This window comes from Mesocricetus auratus, unplaced genomic scaffold, assembly GCF_017639785.1.
Source record: "Mesocricetus auratus isolate SY011 unplaced genomic scaffold, BCM_Maur_2.0 Super-Scaffold_100004, whole genome shotgun sequence".
In the NCBI taxonomy this organism is placed as follows: domain Eukaryota; kingdom Metazoa; phylum Chordata; class Mammalia; order Rodentia; family Cricetidae; genus Mesocricetus; species Mesocricetus auratus.
The window spans coordinates 41,352,896-41,375,399 of NW_024429189.1; the positions used below are offsets into that span (position 1 = coordinate 41,352,896).

The 22,504-nt window shown below is 43.3% G+C and overlaps 1 long non-coding RNA gene across 2 annotated transcripts; it reads left to right on the plus strand.

The window, feature by feature from the left end:
• Positions 1–13,230: 13,230 nt before the first annotated feature.
• Positions 13,231–18,821, plus strand: LOC121140386. 2 transcript variants are annotated; one of them, XR_005877196.1, is made up of 4 exons: positions 13,231–13,474; positions 14,037–14,214; positions 14,494–14,622; positions 18,164–18,821. It is a non-coding gene; the product is annotated as an uncharacterized LOC121140386 (long non-coding RNA). The 2 variants fall into 2 exon arrangements; XR_005877195.1 differs by having other exon boundaries at positions 13,232–13,474; positions 17,250–18,821.
• The last annotated feature ends 3,683 nt before the right edge of the window (positions 18,822–22,504 follow it).

The window sequence follows — 22,504 nt, forward strand, 5'->3', positions numbered from 1 at the left end:
ATTATTGACTAATGGATCTTTCAGTGCTGAGGGCCACACGTTCCTTCCCATGAGCCCTTATCTGTAGAAAACAAACTGCCTCCAAGTCCTGCCTTGGCTTCACTGAGTCAGGAGAGGAGGCCAGGTTTTCAAGATTTCCCTGGTGCTATGAGCATTTTGGATCTGTCTCCGAGAGAGGCTACACAAGGCTTAGAGTATCAATTTAAATTCCTGAACTAAAAAGCCGCAATAAAAATCTGGCTTTCAAGAACTTCCATAATAGCATGCACTTGCTCGACTTCTACCAAATGTATTTAGTTAATCCTGACAATAAAGTTTTTTTCTTCTTCTTGATGCATGAACTAGTGATTCTCGCTTCTAGCCTAATCTACAACCTACTTAAAAACCAAAGGCCTGCGTAGCACACCACCAGGTCAAGACAGACAGTTGTCAGCTAGGGAAGGCTTTCACCAGATGTTGCAGCCAGAGGCGTCCAACAACACTGCTCGTTACAGCCTTCAATCACCCCATTTAGGATTTACAACAAACTGAGCAGAAAGCCATTATAGCACCCTCAGAATCAAGTCTTCCTTTGGGCGGCAAGCAGAGTTCATCAACGAACGGATGCACCATCTGCTCCAAGTTCACGTCATTCTTTTGTAGCCCTTCTGCCAATAGGAAAGAGACCCGGATAGAGTCTAGAAACATAAAGAGGTCATTTGCTGTCACTTGGGGAACATTAAAATCCCTAAGGGTTTCCAATAACACCTAGAAAAGAGACTTACACCATAATTAAATGAAATAATAACAAACCATAATCTAAGACATAAAATGAACAAACATTATGAATTAATCATACTTGGACAATTACAACCCATATGGCTTGTTAAACTCAATCTGCTACCTGTAGTGATATGGACTGCACACTGTACAGCCAACGCCGCAGCTTATCCCCCTGCCCCAAGGATATGATGACTTAATTTTGTGAATGAGAAAATGGGGGTATAAATGGTAATGTGCTCACAAGTTGGTGTCTGTTTAAGTCTCCCATGTGGGATCAAAGGTGGACCTGCTACCCATGGCTCTGAGGACGTCTGTATTCCCCCTTTGGAGACAGCAGTGCCTTCAGAAACAAATGTTCTTCTCCTTCCTACCCCCATTCTGGCCTCCCCATCATCTCCTGCCCTGTCTGAGGTTGTGTCCTGACTTCCTTCAGTGATGAATAGCAATGTGGAATTGTAAACCAAATAAACCCTTTTTTACCCCAACCTGCTTGCTGTGGTGGTTTGAAAAAAGATGGCCCCTGAAGGGAGAGGCACTATTGAGAGATGTGGCTTTGTGAGGGTGGGTGTGGCCTTGTTAGAGGAAGTGTGTCACTGTGGAGGCGGGATTTGAGGTCTCCTATATGCTCAGACCACTTCCTGTCGCCTCTCAGCTCCTTCTCTAATACCATGTCTGCCTGTGTGGTGCCTTGATTCCCACCGTGACAATAATGGGCTAAACCTCTGAACTGTAAGTGAGAAACCATAATTCAATGTTTTCCTTTGTAAGAGTTGCCATGGTCATGATGTCTCTTCACAGCAATAGAAATCCTAACTAAGAAACTGGTCACAGTGTTTTGTTACAGCAATAGAAACTGTAGCTAAGACAGTGACTTAAAACAACACAGTTGAGCCCTGGAGCTGCATATCTCAAATGCATCTCAATGATCTAAAATCAGGGTGTCAGCCAGGGAAGTTCCTTCTTCATACCTGAGGGCCCATTTCATAGTCTTTCCCACTCCTTCGCTTATGTCCTAGAATCTGTTCCTGTTGCTGTGATAAAACATCGTGGCAAAGAAGAAAGGCTTTTAACTCACTTCAAGTTCAAGGCACTGTCCATCAAGTTAGCCGTATGAAGGCAGCAGAAACTTGAAGCAGCTCGTATTATGTTCTTAGAGTTAGAAGAAAGCAGTGAATGCATGCGTGTTACTGTTCAGCTCTCTCTCTCTCTCTCTCTCTCTCTCTCTCTCTCTCTCTCTCTCTCTCTCTCTCTCTCTCTCTCTCTCTCTCTCTCTCCTTATACAGTAGTCCAGGATCCCTTCCCCCAGGGAATGGTCCCATCCAGGACTAGGATAGATCTTACCATGTCCATTAAGATAATCAAGATAATCCAGGCAGGCTTGCTCAGAATCCCAGATGATTCTGGGTCCTGTCAAGCTGACAGATGGCACTAACCACCACAGCTCAGGACTCCTTCCGCTCCCTGTGTTGACTGAGTCACCTCACACTCTCCATCACCTGCCTGTCTTCCACTCACAAGGACCTTTGTGAATATGTGGGGGCCGTCGAGACAACCCAGGGTGCTCAAGACCAGCAAGTAGCAACGTTAATTCCCTCTGCCGGAGGAATCTGGAGACCCCTGCGTGAGCATCCCTGGGGACCATGAGTCTATCCAGCAGAGTAGTCCTGCTAAACAGGTTCTCACACACTCTGTGATCCGAACTCGCTGCTACTGTGCTCACCACACACTCACTGTGACTCATGAGAACAGGTGCTTCTCCATGTTTCTCTGACCACTGTTGCCCTTCTCTCTACTCCAGCCATACTGGTTCAATAAACCAAGCAGCAGCCACTTCGGGATTTGTGCACTGAATGAAAAAGAGAGTGGCGGTGGAGAAGGAAAGGGAAGAAGCGAAGGGAATGGGGGAATCCAAAGAGAAGACAAAACAAGTCTGTGAATATGTGCTCATCCTCACCAATGACTTCATTTAAAACATCATACAAAGCAACGGCTAAAATGAGAAAGAAACTACCAGGTGTTGACGAGGACGTGGATCTCCACACACTGTTGGTAGAGGCTGTAACTCCTTATAGCTACTTCAGAAAATTTCTTAGCAGTTTTTGCTAAGGCTGAACATATCCATATCCTAGGCTTTAGGAATATCACATTACATCTTATTTGTTTTTTATAAATTCCATCTCTCACCAGCCACAAGTGCCTCAAAGGAAGGCATTGTCTGGTATACAGTTGAATCCTAGAATGATAGATAGCATACAGCAGGTGCTCAAAAAAATATTTGATATGAATGAGTGAAGTCCTCTATCAGAACAACCACACCTAGGTTGCTCCTGAGTTTGTCCATACCTGTTTTGGCTCCCACACAAAGACCAGGCTTCACCAGGCGTTGGTGGTGTACACTCGGGAGGCAGAGGCAGGCAGATTTCTGTGAGTTTGAGACCAGCCTGGCCTACTGAGTGAGCTCCAGGACAAGCTCCAAACAATACAGAAAAACCTTGTCTCAAAAAACAAACAAACAAACAAACAAACAAAAAAAGACCAGGCCTCCCTAAAGATCTGAATGACTGAGTAAGTGGGAAAATGGAGAGAGAGATTCTCAAGCAGACAGCCATAGTGGAGAGCTGACTACATTTCTCAGGCTGTGGGCCTCGTCTCTGACCCCTGAAACTCCCTCGAGCCAGGGGAGGCCTGGAGCACTTCAGATGGCGTCTATGCTGGCTATGTTCTCCCTGTGACCATATAGTCATTTCCTCGTCCCTACTTTTCTCAGGGTAGGGGTCTACATTTGCATATTTCCATGTCCATTGCTTATCTTTAAGCCCCTTCTTCCAGATGCCAGCTGCTCTTCTCTGTCTCTGTCACCCACAGCGCCCTGCATGTTCCTACGCACCAATCCAGCCTTCTCTATAACACCGAGGCACAGACGTTCCTCCTTGCTCCTGCAATATTGAGAGGGCGGCCCCTCCAGTTTGTGCAATACTCTGTCACTTTCCTACAAAACTAAAACTGTTCCCGTGTCCTCTGCCTGTGCTAGCCATCCCTGAGGTTCAAGGGATGGCAACCTCTCAGTCCCCTCCCCTCTGACCTAACTTAACACAACCAAAATCCTGGCAACGTTAGGCAACAACTATGGGTGTTCCCCATTGTTCCTCAGTTAATCACCAGCATAATCCTGTGAGATCAGTTCTATTTTTAACTCCACTTGGCAGAGGAGGAAATGAAGGCATGGGCAGATTAAAGACTTGTCTGAACTCACAGAGCCAGAATCTAAGGTCAAGTATGCCTCAACCTCCCACCTCACCCCACCCTATCCCACCAGTCTATAGCAGCAACAGAAGAAGAAAGGCAATGCCAGTTTGGTGTGCGGTGAGTACTAGGCCCTATTCTGAATACTTAATAGCTAATGCCCAAGATCTTCCCAAGAGCTAGGTTTGTGGGGATTTTGTTGGTGGTGGTTTCTTGAGACAGGGTTTCATGATGTATCACAAACTGGTCTCAAACTCAAAATGCTCCCTCCCCTCCTGAGTGCTGGGGCTCGTATGTGCCAACTCGTGCTGTATTACAGTCTTTTCAATAGAAGCGAAGAATCTGATGTGGGGGGAAACGTTCAGTATTGCCCAAGCTCCTGCAGTTTCTGAGTGATGAAGACAGCTTTGCAAGCCTTCTGCCTCTGGGTCCCAGACTTGCCACCTATGTAAGAAGTAGCCTTTGCCTGTGGAGGGCCATGTGCCCAGGAAGGTAATGAGGTCCACCAAGAATGCTTGCACCCCCTGATCCCAGCTTGTATCTGTAGTGTACACCCCATCTGGAGTCATGCTACACCAGGACCTGTGCTGTATGAACAACTTACTGTTTTTCTCCACACTGACATGGAGATTATATAGTCTTTAAGGGCCGCTTGAGTTGATATAGTCTCTAAGATGGCTTTCTCTTAAAAAAAAAAAAAAAAAAGAAAGAAAGAAAGGTTTCATACCAGAGTAGAGTAGTGTGGCCCAGGCTTGCAGAGAGTGACAAAGAGAGGGACCTGTTTACGTCCTTGCTGGCTCTCAGTCGGCTTCACAAAACTCTTGCCAAGAGCGCTCCGAGGGGAAGGCAGTGTATTTCCAGTCTGAACACGTGAGTTTCTTCTTTCTAGTTCCCAAGGAGAGAGTTACTTCCTGTTCACATCCCTGTACTCAGGAAGGGACCACGGCCCATTTCCCCAGAGCTCTGGAAAGGCAATACAGAGCACAGACAGCAGCTGGTCCCGCAATAAGTCCAGCCAAATCTTACTCCTCACAGCCAGGCTCTTCTGAAGTTTGCTACAGGGTCAAGGAGAAGATAAGGGTTTTAAAATAAATGTGATTAAAGGTAGGGACAAAAGGTCACACCTGTCACCTGCTAAGAAGGCAATTGTCAACAGAGTGTATGAAGACAGACATGGATAAACTCTCTGGCAAACATCCCAGAAACCAAAAGGCCTGTTGCCAACAATTTCTCATGAAATGTCAATTCCTGGAATCACCAACACTATCAAATTACTTCTGTGTGGTAAAACACAGTGGGCCTTTGTAAGAAGACATACCAAGCCCTGGATACTATGGAGATGCCAGTGAAAGCACGAACAGCTATATAGGGCAGCTTGGGAACATGTGGTAGTTTGAACATAAGCAGCCCCCGTAAGTTCATAAGGAGTGGCACTGTTAGGAGGTATGGCTTTGATGGAGTAGGTATGGCCTTGGAGTAAGTGTGTCACTGTGGGGGTGGGCTTTGAGGTCTTATATATGCTCAAGCCATGCCCAGCATCTCAGTGTACGTCCTATGGCCTCCAGATCAAAATGTAGGACTATCAGCTCCATTCCTAATACCATGTCTTCCTGTATACAGCCATGTCCTACCTCTGAACTGTAAGCCAGCTCCAATTAAATGGTTTCCTTTATAAGAGTTGCTGTGGTCAAGGTGTCTCTTCATAGCAATAGAAATCCTAAGACAGTACATAACATGGGCCCTGTGATTATTGGATGAAGAAATGTTCTAATTCAAACCTTTTTCAAAACAAAACATGGGTGCTCTCTTAGAGTTTCTATTGCTGCAATGAAACACTGAGACCAAAAGGCAAGTTGGGGAGGAAGGGTTTATTGGGCTTACACTTCCACACTGTGGTCTGTCACTGAAGGAAGCCAGAACAGGAACTCAAACAGGGCAGGAACCTGGAGGCAGGAGCTGATGCAGAGACCATAAAGGGGAGCTGCTTACTGGCTTGCTCCTAATGGCTTGCTCAGCCTGCTTTCTTATAGAACCCAGGACTATCAGCCCAAGGATGGTACCACTCACAATGGACTGGGCCCTCCCCCATTGGCCATTAATTAAGAAAATGCCTTACAGCCAGATCTTATGGAGGCATTTCTCAATTGTGGTTCCCTCCCTAGCTTGTATTAAAACCAGCCAGGGGAAAGTGCTGTGTGCCTATTGCTTAAAGAATTTTTTATTTTGTGAACCCATGGAGCCCAGACAAGATCCGAGGAGTCTTCATTTTCCATGCTCAGCACCCCACCTTAGCCTCCATGTCTCCCCATTATGTGCATATGCTGGAGACATCAAGTGATGCGAGTTTGTTACTATTATTTATGATTGAAAAATAAATAATTCTGAACATAATGCTGATGGAACAGAATTTTTCCTTCAACACTTTTCAGAATAAACAAACCACACTACCCAGGTACCTACAAAAGGCCCTTTGTCCTATTATGGCACAGACATAGACTTCTTGAGAAGCTCAGTTTTGTTGAATTGGACTCCCATCCAAAGGATGAGGCTGAGGCTTTTATTTTTTATCACATTTGTTTATTTGGAAGGAGTTGTGCATGTGTGATACAGCGAATGTATAGAGTCAGAGGACAGTTCTCTCCTTCCACCTCGTAATCCCCAAGGACAGAACTCAGGTCATCAGGCTTGGTAGCATGTGTCTCTACCTGCTGAGCCATCTCACCAACCCAATGCCATATTTTCAATGACATCTTAGCTGCTATTGTTTAAGAAGCTTCAATGACCAATGATTAAAAATCAGATGAGATATGAAGACTTAAGTGTTTATTCTGTCTTTAATACATGAACTATATTTCAGAATAACAGATTAATAATTGATGAGGGAAACTTTTCTATGGCGTTCCAGATAATAAAAATAAAAATAAAAACAATCCCCCAAAAACATCCTGTTGTAACTCCAATGTAATAATGTAATAGTTGACTAAGGCAGTAATAACCATGGATGCTAAGACAGGAAACGATAAAGAATAGGGTGTTTTCAGTAGATTGTTTCTAGCACTGAGAGAAAATACCATGTTGCAATGGAAGGTCTATCTCTGGCTACACTCAGTGACTAGCCTCGGTATCACCAAACTTCGGTGGCCCCTCTATTTCCTGCCTCCTAATGTGATAGAGCATGAAGAAAAATCAAATGTTGTACCCCGGTATGTTAAAGCCTTCATAGTTAAAATAGAAAGGATAGAGCTAAAACCAGAACCTCGGCCATCTGAAGAACAAAAGTCTCTTGAAATGAGTGGCATGAAATAAAAGGGAGTGTATGAGAGCTGCTGAAGGAAAGAGAGAGACAGAGAGAGAGAGAGAGAGAGAGAGAGAGAGAGAGAGAGAGAGAGAGAGAGAGAGAGAGAGAGGGAGAGAGAGAATCCATCATGTAGAAGCCAGAGGTTAACCTTGTCTTCGGCAGAGTTCCCACCAGCCTGGAGCTCTCCAATTAGGACAAGCTGGATGCTCAGTGAGCCTCGGGAATCCTCCCATCTTGCTACCCACCCCACCAGGATGACAAATGTGCACCACTGTGTTTGACCCTTTTACATGAGTCCTGTGGATTGAACTCAGGTCCTCATACTCGTGTGGCGAGCCTTTTACCAGCTCAGCTATCTCTTGGGATGACTCTGGATTTGAAGAGACTCACCAGGTATACAACCAGAGGTGATACTGATTTGAACAAAATGAGTACATAAACTGGGAGGAGAATTTGGAAAATTCAATGTGGACAGGCCATTTTAAACAATACTAAAGAATTGTTATTGGAATGTGGGGCAGTTTGAATATGAAATATCCTTCATGGCCTATGTGTTGATGATCTGGTCACCAGATGGGAAACCACAGGTGGGGCCTGGCTGGAGGAATTGGTCACTGGAGGCCATATTCTTTGGGACTGTGCCTTATTCTTCATACCTCTTCCCCTCCCCCTCCCCCATCTGCCATGAGGTGAGCATACCCATCTACATAGTGTTCTGTGTCAACACAGGTCCAGCAGTTGACTCAGGAATTTGTCACAGTGATGAGAAGAATGATAGCACAGATTGCCATGAAGGAGTGAAGTCAATGCGTGGAACTCATTTTAAACTTTCAGCAAAAGACAACACTGGCCAATCACACATAGCAAAGTAAGAAAACAACTGCAATGAAATAAATATGTGAGGATTTGCTGTTTTTTCACTCTTCTTGAATGAGTATTGGAACTTTTTAAAATAGTTTTTTTAATTGGACTAAATTCCACTTTGGTTCTCAGCATTGAAGAATAAGAGGCGTTAGAGTAAAACCTTTAAAATCCAATGGGAGAGCCAATTCGTAGAGTGAACTCCACTGCTGGTGCTGAAACTCCACTTTCAAAGAATCCTTTCCGCCTTTGATGTTTGTTAATAATGTGAACACTGCTAAAGTGAAATTGTAATATTTATAGATAGTTCTGGAGTATGTATGTACCTTTTGTCTATAAAAAAAATCACTGTCCTCTCTAGTTGACCAGCTGATGGTCGGGAAATTGAAAAATGCATATTCACTGGGCCATTAGAAAAAAACTTAAAATCATATTCAATTCTCACCAAAAAAAGGAGCTGTAAGGCTCTCTGGATGTTTAATGCTTCCCACATATCAAGGACTAAAAGTCATGAATAGGTCATGGTATCATAAAAATTTTAAATTGAGATAAGAATAATAGGTCAGCTAGTCGATCAGTTTAAATTTTTATACTCTGTTTGAAAGGGTTCATATGGAAAGGGTTGCAAAAATCTTTATGAAACATGTATTCACTGAATGTGCAATTCACCAAAGCAGCAGCTTTGACGTCATCAGATATATATGCATTCATTGTGGATCTTTGCCAGATCTAATTGCAAATAGACCTCTCTGGACCCAGGCAGTGGTGAATTGTTTTGATATTCACATTAAAAAAGGAACTAGATTCAACTAGATGTGCTGCTGGTATACACCTCTAATCCCAACATTCAAGAGATAGAGGTCAAAGAATCAGAAGTTCAAAGTCAGGAAAGTTTGAGTCCAGCAAGGGCTAAATAGAGGCACATACCTCAGAAGGCTAAGGTAGGATGATTATGAGTTGAAGGCTAGTCTGGGTTATATAGTAAGACCCTGCCTTAAACAAAAAAGAATTGCCCATCAGCCATCATTTCTTACCCCTGACATTACAATAAAAGTGACTGATAAGATTCTGTAAAACAACACAAAGTCAGGAAGAGGGGTAGGATAGGCTATGGCTGTTGGCAAGAAATTCTTTATGCAAATCAAAAGGAAAATGCGACTATAAAGCAGGAGAATTTGCTACTTTACAAAACAGCTCTTCAGTCACTCCATGCAGCGTGCAGTATCTGATAACCTAAGTATAACTAGCCTACTCTGCTACTGACCTGCCCAAGTGGCTACTGATGCTGGCTGTAGAGATCTGTCACATGGTGGAAGCTACTGAGTATCATAGAGCCAGAAGCTCACCACCACCTACTCACGTTTAACCCCAGGCCCCCAGAGGGGGAAATATTGTAAACTCACCAATTTCTATTTGATTATGACTCTTCTGGCACAAGTAATCAAAACTCACTCAAACGAACCAACGATGCAAGAGGGGTCTACCACAAGATATTAGATAAACACTCTGACAGAAAATGGAGACAGGCCTCACATTGGATGGGCCAAGACTAAGACTAAAATACCTGTCCAGAACTCAGCTGTATTCTTTTCCTCTAGAACAGAACTTTCTGGGGGAGCAAGAGTGTATTTTTGTTTTATTCTTTAATGCTGGGATCTTACTGTGTAGCTTTGGCTGGCCTGGAGTTTACTATGTAGACCAGGCTGGTCTTGAACTCAGATCTGCCTGCCTCTGCCTCCTAAACGTTGGGATTAAAAGTGTGTGCACTGTACCCAGCTGGATTGCATGTCTTGATGCCACAGAATCTCCTGCCTGAAAGAGAATTTGTTCTGGACACCAAGCTAGCCTTGAACTTAGGGATCTGCCTACCTCAGCCTTCAGAGTGTCAGAATTAAAGGTGTACACACGCACGGCCAGCCTGATATTCTTCTATACACAGAGCCAAGCATGGCCACTCCCACAGCTTCTGAGTGTTCACATCAGTAATTAAAGAGATTGCATTAACCAAGTAAAGTAACTCTTTCAGGACTAATTTTGTGTTCTCAAAGGAAAAATAAAAACAGTAAGAACATCCCAGTTCAGGCTGGGCTCTGTTCCTGATCTAACTGACTGCACCAGGGAATGTGCTGGGTTGAAGGAATCCAGACCTACCTCGTGGGGTGAGTGGGATCCTTATGGGAGGAGCTCAGGCTGCACAGGCAGCCCTAAGTGTGCTACGATCACTCGCTTGGCTCCTGTGCAAATAATCAAAGGTTGAAGGTAATGCTCTCTTAGGGTGTTAGGATGAATCCATGGTAAAGCAAAACCATGAAATCAGCATAGACAAATTAGTACTTTCTCCTGGAATCCCGTTACAGAAAGGGAGGAGTGATGGGCAAAGGTGTCAAGACCAGGCTGGAGAAACCCAGAAGAAGATCAGACAAGTGAAGCAGCCAACCACTAGAGAGTTCTTACCTCTAACAAGGTTGGGGTGATACTGTCCTCAGAGTGGCTGGAGACTGAATGCCCCATGAAACCCTGAGCTCCTGTCTTATATACCTCTCTAGTGTTAGGATTAAAGGTGTGCACCACCACCACCCAGCCTCTATGGCTAACTAGTGTGGCTGTTGGGGTTAACAGTGTGTGCCACCACTGCCTGGCCTCTATGGCTGTGGCTAGCTTTTCATTATGATCTTCAGGCAAGTTTCACCACAAGGATTGGCAGCACACCTGTGATTCCAGAGTTCAGGAGGCAGAAGCAGGCACTCTCTAGAGCGTGCTGGCTAGTAAAACAATCAGTAAGTTTGGGGTTTGATTGAGAGCTTATACATTGATGAATAAAGTGGAGAGTAATTGAGGAAGACATATCAATCTCTAGTCTCTAGCCTCTCCATGCACAGGCACACAGGTACATGCATGTATACACATACACACACACACACACACACACACACACACAGAGCTAGAGAGAAGGAGAGAGAGATGCACACAGATGCACATGCACACAATTAAAATTAAACATAAAGAAGACATTAACATTAAGAATTGTGAAGGACTTCTATGGTTTCTTGTATGGTTTTTAGGTAGAGTAGAAGATAAATAACTCTGAAATTCTGATATCTTGTAGAATCATTGGCCACAAGGCCACTCCTTTCCCTTGAAAGCTTATCTTTTGAATGCAGATTTCTGACAAGAATCACTTCTCCTTACCCTCTTTCGTTCCTGTGACTTGCTGAATAGGGAGTCCTGCATAATGGTATTGACTGCTCTCCGTGGGAGCTGCCTACACATGCCATCATGGTCTATAGTTGGTTCCCACTCAGGGATGTAGAATGGAAAAGAGGGAGAATGAGCTAGAATATCAGGGCTCATAAGAGTGATACAGAATTTTCTGCCAAATTAACAGAGAAGAATTTTGGTGCTTGGGGCCGTCAAGTCTACCCATTCAATGGACTGCAGGAAGTCGAAGCATCCCCCAGAAGACAGCTCTACCCTGGAGTTAGAGGCAGTGACTTTTACCAAATCTGCTCTCCTACCAACAGTAGCATGAGAATAGATGGAGTGCTATAGAATTTCATGTACTCTAAAAATCCAGTGGGTGCCCGGGCCCTGGGAAAGCTCCAAGAGAGAAGGAAGTGAAGCGGTAACATGCTGGGGTTCAAATCAGTGAAACATCCCCTTGTCTAATGACTCTTGACCACTGGAGGACCTGAGTGATATTGGGACTGCTCCTTCTTGTGTAGCACAGGTCCTTTCCTCGTTGTGTTGACTACACTTGGTATGCCAGTTTCTTCCAAGGCTCTTACAGTGAAAATCTCGGTACATCTGGAATCCTTTTATCCCTAGTAACCAGCATTACTCCTTACTCCATGGAAGACAGACTTCGGCTTGAGAGGGGCGTCAGCTGAACTGGCAAAGGCCCATCCTTCTGCTGTGCATATTTGACAGCCATTTGCATTTTTCTAATTTTGGATTCCTGCTTCAGTGGACACATAGGACATTCTTGAGAGTATCTTGGCAACCCACACCCATGTTCATGCGTGAAGGTGCACAGCCCCAGGTTGACTAATCCACTTGTCTAAATTACATGTCAGGTGATCATGGGATTGGCTGATTGTATTAGGTTCAGTGCAACTATGCGGGGCCTTTCAACATCTCCAGTTACACGAGACATATCACTGACGTTTGCTACAAGCTTTTGGCTCTGCCTCCAAACAGCGTCTCAGCCAGAAGAGAGAATGTGAGCTCAGTATTCTAGGTCCCTTTCTCTCAGCTGGACTTGAAAGAAGAAACAAGGAAGTCTAACATGCCCTGCCCTCTGTGTGTGGGCACACTGGAATCTGAAAGAAAAGGAAGGAAGCCTAGAGGAAAGATATGCACTAATAAAACACTCTCCATGGGATTGTAATGTGGTTTCAGATCTAGCCACAAAAGTAGGTCCCCATCTGTCCTTAGATACCTTAAGTTCCTTCTCTAAGGAAGGGAGCAGCTTGGATAATGGCTATAAAATACAAATATCAGTAGATGGATTGAGGTTGCCTATTCTCAAAGGATGAGTCAGGCAGCATTCTGGGATCCTTCCACTATAGATCTGTGCATCCAATAGATTCCATCAGAACTGAGCAACTAGCAGAGTTCAAGCAAAGACTGTGGCATCTCTGGTGGCTGCCAGGTCTGACAACCAAGGCTGGGACTGGAGACTGGAAGTGCCCCTGTGCAAGGAAAACAGCAGTCCCTGTGAGTAACTCATCATTAGCAGAAGTGTCTGCATGGTAAGACTCAACCAGTGACCTAAGCTAGAGAAGACGGGTAGTGCCAGGCACTGCAGAGAATCTCCATCATCCCGGGGGTCTCAGCCACTGGGTGGCCCATTTTAGCCGTGGTTTAAAAATAGCTCCAAATAGATTGATTACTTTTTCAGCTCCAGCCTCTATGAATACTAAGCCTCTAGAGTTGTAACTCTTTGAGTGTTGGGAACACCGAAGTGGGTCCCCAGTGCAGTCAAATTCAGATGGGCCTTCTCCCTGTAGTCAGAGCTCTGGACTGCACAGAAGCAGCCGTGAGAACCACAAACATAAAGCTCTTAGCAACAGCCAGCAAGACTGGCAACTCTCAGGGCCACCGTCACACATGGACAGCTGGTAGAATGCTAGTGTGGGCAAGCAGCAGTGCACTTGAACTGACGTGGACACTCAGGTTAGAGCCAGAAGAACCATTAAATGCCTGCATGACTTCATGGGTTTCCTGTTTTCCCGTCTCAGGCTGGGAGTGGATTGAGTAACTTAATGGCTGAAGAATTTTAATGGTGAAAGCAAAGGAAAATGCCTGCAGGTAAGGAGGGAAAGCATAACAAAGGGAGGATATTAGAAAGAGGAAGACTAGGGGCTTTGTAGACAGTCCTTGCTGACCGAGGACCAAACTCACTGTGAAACCCAGAGAGATCAGTTCTCCAGCAGGAACCACCTTTCTTCACAACTCTCTGTTGGTCATGCACTAAGCCCCGAAAAGAGTCCCCCAGCCTCAGTCCCCTACCTTCCATCCTTCTTATCTTTCTTACCCCTGAGTCAAGGCTGCTTTGGAGATGGCTTGCCAGAATTTTCTGCCCTGAAGAAAACCCAAATTCTTCAGAATGAGGCTTGCAGGCTACACATCTATTACACCAGCTCCCCTACCCCACTCCCCAACCTATGGGCACTCCCCACATCTTCTCGAAGTATGCTACTGTTGTCCAGTTTCTGCATGTTAAACTTACTCTCAGAAATACAAGACTATCAAAAAGTATGCGTACATTGATAATATCTAGGGCCATATGGTAGAACCACTGTACTTTCTTAGCCCAGTGACATGATCAGAGCGAGGTACACACTGTCCATGATGCTTGCTGTCATTGTAGAGAACCATGCTGACCTCCCAGTCTCCCAACCCTGTGAAACTGAGGCCCTGAGTAAAGATTCCAGCTCACTAAGACCAACCGGTACTAAGCAGTAACAGCTTAGGCAGCTGCCATGGAAACAGCATCCACATCTATAATGTGACTAATGAGCCGTCAAAGATACCACCAAGAAATTAAGGTACTGTGACTCTGTCCCAACCTCAAAACCATGTGTGTGGTATAGTGGTGCAGTAATAAGGTCTGTTTTAGTTGATTACATAATCCCACAGGGGCCATGCTCTTGAAGGGCTATCTAACTGACCTCAAATTACTGCACGAAACCAAAGGAACAAGGGAGAAACCGATTCTGCAGGGAGAGACTACCCCGGGAAAGGATGGAAGGGAGAAGGAAAACGAGGGAAGAGAAGAAACAAGAAGGTTCTAAGGACCACACATGGGCCTTTTGTCTTCTGTTCAGGCAAAGAAGCTAATAATCGCTTTTGCATATCATATCCAACCACATGTATTCAAAGGATAGATAATCTCTTGTGGCTACAAAAGTTCCACACAGGAGCAACACAACTTCAAATACCTCACTCAACTGCTGGTACGTAAGCTAAGCTAAGCAGGTTTAGTAGGTAAGTAATTAGCATAATGTTACGTTTCTTAGGGGCTGGGTGCCCTGGTTATGGGTGCCTCAGGCAGTGTTTCACATTGTTAGTGCTTTTCCAAATACAGTTTGGCCCAAGGGTCTTACAGAAGTCTTTCACACCATCCCATAGGTTAAAGCACAGCAACTATCAACCGCGGCGATTCGAGAGTGTGACAGTCCTTAAAACCAAACATGCCTCCTTCGTATCAAAGTACTGTCATTATTTTAAGATTCCATTTCTGTAGATTAAACACTGTCTATCTGGCAATTAGGGGTACATTTTTGTGTTCTAAGAAAAACAAAAACAAAAAAACGAATGTCTCTAAGAGGGTCATTTTTGCTCTTTAGTTTTTTCACAGAATTGGACTAAATCATGGCAATTAGTGTAACGGAAATGTTTACAGCCATCTCTGATGGCAGTTTCGCTAATGTAATGATTTAGTTCAAGCCCAGTAAAACATGAGCCTGTATCATTAGGATGAATCAGAATCAAAAGCAAGCAACTTTGTGCTTACAGTAATTCAACACACATCATCTCATCAGCAGAGGCAGCTATAAAATTAAGGATATACAATTAGTCAATCAGACGGTTCCTGAATTAATTAATTAAGCAAGGAAAATTAGCAAGCAAGGACAGGACCACATCCAACAGCATGCCTCCCCTTCTCAGAACAACCCTTTCCATTCATTTTTGATCCAGTTGGCCAACACACCATAGGATTCCATCTCCACCAGGTAGAGTTAGGGATCAGACTCTTCCAAACCAGCCTCTGTCCTGGTGGTCAGTGAACACACTTGGTCCCTTGGCTGTGTTTCCACCTCTAAGAATAATTTGCTTTCTTCTCTGCTTGGCAGAGCTGTGTCATGAATAACACCTCAAGGGTTCAAACAAGGACTACCATCACAGCCATGCAAAAACAAGCATCAGCATATTATCCGTTAGAAAACCCAGTGGACACAGGCCTTAGATTTCAGTATAAGAGATCTGAATAAACACTCTATTCAGATCCAATCTGGAACCAAGGAACATTTTATAATTGTAAAAGAAGTGCAGAACCGTGTGTCTAACTGAGTTTTACAAACAAGAGAGCAAAAGCCACCAATTAATGAAGCAAATTGACAATGGCACAATCATTGTTAAGGCATTTGATTGTATCCAGCTGGTAAAGATCACACTGCAAAGAGTGATTCCTGACATATGAAAATTTGATACTATATTGTCCAAAACTAATTACAAAGCGATATCCAGATTAAAGTATGATCCCAATTTTTTGAAAGCATTTATGTTGAGTTATATATGTGCAAATGAAAAATCATTAATAGTGATTATCTCTGCATGACATATAATTTTCACTATGGTCTTTGTATTTCCCTGTGTTTCCAAGTTTCCTTATGGAGATGCATATTATTTTTATAATAACTCAAAATAATATATAATCCCCATTTTTTTAAAGTAGCAATTTTACTAACCTAAAAGTATGTATTAGTGTTATGATTATAAAAAACAAATCAGAAACAAGCATTCAATGCTGAATGAACCCGTGAATAAGTCACAAGAAACAGCTTGATATTTTGGTTCCCAAACTAGCCTACCAAAGATGCTTTTCAGTTCTTCTAATTCAGTCAGCAAGAATCCTTCAACTAGCGCAATTTCCCAAAGGACATTTATATTTCCCCAGAAAGACAGGACAATGCATATATGCATCCATTGTTCAGGAGGGAGGCATCAGGCTGTGGGAAATTTACACATAGCAGTTACATGCCATAGCAAAGAGGAGTTGGGAGGCCTGGTTCTCTCCTGTGCCTTTAGCTTCAGGACACCAAGACAGCACCTTCCACCATGACTTTGGCACCAGAGCTGGCAGCAGAGTTTGAGGACTGAGTAGTATGTTTCTGGTGATAAGATGGGTTAAGGGAGATAAATAAGATGTCTTCTTGCCAAAACCAAAAAAAAACTGGGAGTAGCAAAGAAAAAAAGGGGGGGCGGATAGAAGGAAACTAGCTGAATCCCCAAGTCCTTGATAGGGAATTATGGGAGTGGGAGGCGCCAGGCAGAGCCATGGTGTATGAATTGTCCTGATTTCAGAGTTAGCACTTAGTTGAACAGAGATCTAAACAAAGGCAGATGGTTCCAGCATGCACCGTCTCACGCTGCCTGAATCCTCACTGAGAATTGGGGAAGTGGAATCAGACATCCCCTGTGTCATAGACTTCCAGAACATCATATAAAATGCTGAGGGCTGCAGGAACTTCTGTAGAGTCACCCTCTCAGCATCCTGAATGCCAATATGAAAGAAGAAAGCATGACTGAACAATTTCCCCTGCTAACTGTTTGTAAAGAGGAGGAGGAGGAGGGAAAGGCTAGGGAAGGCAACCAAGGCAGTGTGAGGATGTGTAACGGACACACTTAGAGTCGTGGTTGAAGGGTGTCATCATAGAACCGAGAGATCCCCAATTTGCACATCAGGAGCATCAGTCGTGTCAGTTATGCCCGTGACAGCCTCACACTCCGATGAATACGTTGAAATACTGCAGGATAGTTAATGGAGTATTAATACTTCTCCGATATGTGCTTCTTGTAGAGATGTGTAACATACAGAAGAGAAGTCATAAAGAAATGATTAGTAAGGACCTGCTGGGGGCAGGGTCTGCATTTGTTCAAAGTCACTGTAGCCCACCATCCTGGAAACATCGGAGAAAGTTCAAAGGGGACAGATGGTCTTTGTATTGAGGATCAAGGCCAGGACTGCCATTCTCAAATCCTGCACAGTTGTTCCTAACAGAAGATCCATACAATGGGAGAATCATGGGATCCCTGTCTTGTCTCAGTTCAAGAAAACCACCTTCCCTTTAGGCACAACCTGCTCCAGGATCCTGCATAGCTGCCTGCTTTTTAAGACTTTGAAAGAAAGTTGCCTTTGTTTCTCAGTTTTATAACTTTCTGGACCAATCAAACATTTCAGTTTATATTTTCCTTGATTTTTAAAATGAATTATTTTTATCTTTATCTGGATATAATTGATAAATGCAGTCTGTTTTTAAGGTGTGCAACTTGATATGTTGAATAAAGTGTATAGACTTAGAAACGACAAGCACAATAAAGATAGACAATGCACCTGTCACCTCATGATTACCTCTGCGTATGTATATGTTTGTAATGAGAGCAGTTAAGATCAACCAAGTGTGCAACACTGTATGGCTATGAATCCCAGGCTACACATTACTCCTCCAGAACTTACTCATCACACAAAACTAAAGATTAATACTTGGGACAGCATCTTCCCTTTTTAGCAATCTCAACACTTAGCAACCATAATTTTTTTACCCAGTGTCTCTGTAAGTTCAACCATTTTTTATTCCACATTAGTGAGGCCATGTGGGATTTGCCTCTTTGTGTCTGGCTTATTTCAGTTCACTTGGTGTTTCCTAGTTCATGTATGGCATCACAAAGGTAGGATTTTCCTCTCTTTTAAAATGAGTTTTTGTTTACTTATAGGAATGCTTTGCCTGCGTGTATGTATGTGCCCCATGAGCATGCAGTACCTGCAGAGGGCAGAAGAGGGCAGAATTCACTTGAACTGGAGTTACAAATGTTTGTAAGTCACCATGTGGGTGCCAGGAACCAAAACTAGGTCCTCTACAAGATCAGCAAGTACTCCTAACCTCCGAGCCATCATTTCAGCCGTCAGGGTTCCCTTCTTTCTTAAGATCACATAATAGTCCATCAAGTGCCCACATCGTACATTCTTTCTCCATTTACCTTTTAATGAGATTGTGCTTATATCCACATCTTTACTCTCTATTAATAGTGTAGTGATGAATACAGGAGTAGAGCTCTATCTTGAACATCATGCTTTCATTTTCTTTGGATATAATACTGAGAAGTGGCATTGACTGGTCATTTAGTAATTGTACTATTAATGTTTTGCTTTGGTTTTTTTTTTTTTTTTGGTGTGGAATCTCCTCACTGTTTTCCTAAATGTTTATATTGGCATCCTCATCAACAATGTACTGCAGTCCCCTCTTCTCCACATCTTTGCCAGCATCTTTATAACCGTCATGCGGTGGTGTCTCATTGTGGTTTTTGATTTGCATTTCCCTAAGTATTACTGATTGTCCTCCTTTGCTGTAATAAACATCTTGGCCAAAAGCAACTTGGAGAGAAAAGGGTTTATTGGGCTTACACTAATACATCATAGTCTGTCTTTGAGGAAAGTCGGGGTAAGAACTGAGGCAGAGACCATGGAGGAGTGCTGCTCACGGGATTGTTCGTGTTCGGCTACCTTTCTTACTCACTCCAGGCACCGGCCCAGGACCGACACACTCACAAAGGGCTGGGCCCTCTCACAGCAATCATTAATGAAGATCATTCCCCTGTAGACTTGCCTACTGGCCAGCCTGATGGAGGCCTTTTCTTAGTTGAGGTTCCCCTTCCCAGATGACTCTACCTTGTGTAAAGTTGTCATAGAACAGTCGGCACAGTGATACTGTCGGTTATCTATTGGCTTTTTGAGTATCTAATTTTAAGGAAGCTTATTAGGTCCTGTGAACCTGTGAATTTTTTGTCTATCTGTTGTGATAGCCCCATACATGGTTGGCAAGTGCTCTCAGTGAACTGCATTTGTATGATCACTTTTAAGTGGGTTATTTGTTATGCTTTGCCATTGAGTCATTTGAGGTCCTTACATTCAGACTCCTTATAACAGAGTTTGATATTAATCTGTGAACTGAAGTTCCTAGAACCAAAAAAAAAAAAAAAGAGTCATATCTGTTGTGGGAACTTCATTCAGTCAATAGTTTTAAAGGTACAGGTGCCTTGTGGGCTGGGTCCTAAGTGCTACCTGTGAACTGGGAACAAGCTCTTTCTCTTGGGTGGTGGTCATGGAATAGATCTCAGCTTCCAGCACATCTGGGCAGAAGACAGTGTCTGTTTTCTACCTTATTTGTCATTCGTGAGTGACTCCCCAATAAAAATCTGACTTCCCTTTATTCCAGGCTCCTGTGGATTTTATTACAATAATCCATTACACATATCCATGTTAAACACTTTAAAAGGCCGATTGACTGACTATAACTTTAATAACTGTGGAAGAGCATAAACACGGCAGATCCAGAATCGTGGTCAGACTCAAATTATCTGGGCTGTCTTAGTCCCTTAAATAGCCACTTATTGTCCACCCCCGTGAGTGACCCAGCATTCTTGTGACTGTTAGGCAAATCCTATGGAATGCATAAACCCAAGCCAAGGCTCTACTACTCAACGGCTGAGAACGTCCTTAGGTAGCATCCAGGCCTATAGCAGAGATTCTCCCTACTCCACAGCATCTGCCTGTCTGATATTTCCACCAACATGCTTGGCAAATACCTTAGTTCTTAATGATTTGGTTCTGTTTCTATGTAAAAAAAAAAAAGTGTTCATGAAGCTGCTACCAGATTGGAGCATGGTCGTTGAAGTACCCTGACTCTGTCCTTTGGTGATAGTCACTTACCGTTTGCTCTAGAAATAAACTATCTCTTATTCCCTTTGAGTTGATAGTTCTGATTTTTTCATCAACAAACCATTATGAGATGTATGGTCTGCAAACATCTTCCCCATGTCACCTTTTCATCTTATTGATGGTTTCCTTCCCTGGTAAAGTCCTTAACTTGATAAAATCCTACTTACCTGATTTTTTCTTTTATTGAAAATTATGTTGTACTTATTATGCCACATAACACCAAATGGTACCAAAATTGCGGAGTCTTCTGTAACTATTAGTCTCATCCCTTCCCACCATCACCAATGTTCCGACTTTGTTTCTTCTATAAGGGCAAACTCTATAATCAGTCAAGCATGTATCTTTTATAATACACTTAATAGATATTTATGTACCCTCAGATATGTAACTATGTGGTGATGTATTTTATACAAATTATATCACATTAAATACATACTGGTCTTTGACCCATTTTCTTCACTTACAAATGTAGTGTGTGTGTGTGTGTGTGTGTGTGTGTGTGTGTGTGTGTGTGTGTGTGTGTGTGTGTGTGTTAGAAGGAATGGGTCAGTCAGGAGTGGCTTGGTACATGTACAAGAGCCTGAATTCAGTCTCCACCACCCACACAGATTCTGTATGTGCTGCCATTGAAAACCTTCAGTGAGTCAGCCAGATGGCTCATCAGATAGAGGTGTGTGCTACACAAGCCTGATGAACTGAGTCTGATCCCTGGGAGCCATGTATGGGTGGATGGAGAGAACTGACTACACAAAATTGTCCTCTGATCTTTACACACATGCCATGGCCTGCCCTTGCCTGGACAAACACGTGTGCATGCATAAACACACACACATACACAGGAAAGGGACAGAGAGAGAGAGAGAGAGAGAGAGAGAGAGAGAGAGAGAGAGAGAGAGAGAGAGAGAGAGAGAGAGAGAGAGAGAGAGAGAGAGAGAGAGAGAAAGGTGGGGAGAAATTTAGTTTGGTTTTTTGTTGTTCAATGGTTGAGTTTTATAGTTTGTTTAATATAGATTTTTACACAGTACACTTCTTTATAAATTTTGTTTGCTTGCATGTTTGTGTATTTTAGTTGAATGAATCTATTCAAGTCATACCTGATGTCAACTTACTGAACTGCCATTTACAGTCTTTAGCCACAAGTGAAACTATCTTACAGATTTTCCATAAGTCATTTAGTTCTTGTTGTGTTTCTTAGCTCTAGGTGGTGAAATTAACTTGTTCTAGAGGTGGACAGTAGACTGATCCATGAGGGCACAACCCCAGTCTCTTATCTATGGAAAATGGTAGTCAGGTCTCCAGCGGAAACTTCTAGTTTGTAAACCTCTTCTAGGATCTCTACTCTAGTCAACCGAACAGCAGTGTTTGGGGCTATTTCATATACAATTATGCTATATACAATTTAATTTGAAAGAGAACTCCCATGATTTGGAGTTGGGGTTGAAAAATCACTATTGGGGGGCACTCTGAAGACAGATGGCCATCTGTTCAAGAATTGAACCAACTCAAGGCTACTTAATAAAGAACCTTCTGGCTGGGTTCACTGGGGCCCACTCCTTGTAATGGTGTATGTCCTACAACCTACCCTGTCCCCCTGCTGCTAAAATGTGCTCTGCTTACCGCCAACTACTCTCTTAGTTGCCAAACTCTAAAGGTCCCTCTTCATTCATATTCAACACAATGCTTTGACATTCTGGGTTTTCATCAGTCTGGCTTTCTATGCAGGCCTATTCAGTCTAACAGCTAACAATAGCAAAAGAGGCCATCAAAGGACTCTACCGGCTATACTTTTGTGAAGGGCACTCAAGTATTGTCCTTAGACAGGACTCAACGGACAAAAGGAGAAATAGTTGATGCTGTTGATTTATCTCTGAGAGAAATTATTTTCACCTAACTAAATAATATGTGCTTGTTTTGACTGAAGGTCATTCCAAGAAAGATTTGTGAATGAATGAATAATCAATACATAGATGTTCAATCTAATTTAAAGTGAATGACCTTTCAAAGCAGGACACAGTAATTTTGTCAGTGTAGGAAGCTTTATTTAGAAGCCTATTAGAAGCTGGTTGTGGGGTTAGGGAGACACTTGATGTCTGATTAAATGCCTGCCATGCAAGCGTGAGGACAAGAGCCTGGATCCCCGTAGCCCACATAGAAGCTAAACAAGTGTAGCAAGTGCCTGAAAATCCCAGCACTTGGGAGACAGAGGCAGGGGATGCCTGAGGCAGGCTGTACTATCTGGAATAGGGGACTCTGAGGTTTAATGAGAGGCTTTGACTCAAAGAAAAGAGTAAGAGAAACTAAGGGAGAAGAGAAGGAGGAGGAGGAGGAGAGAATATTCT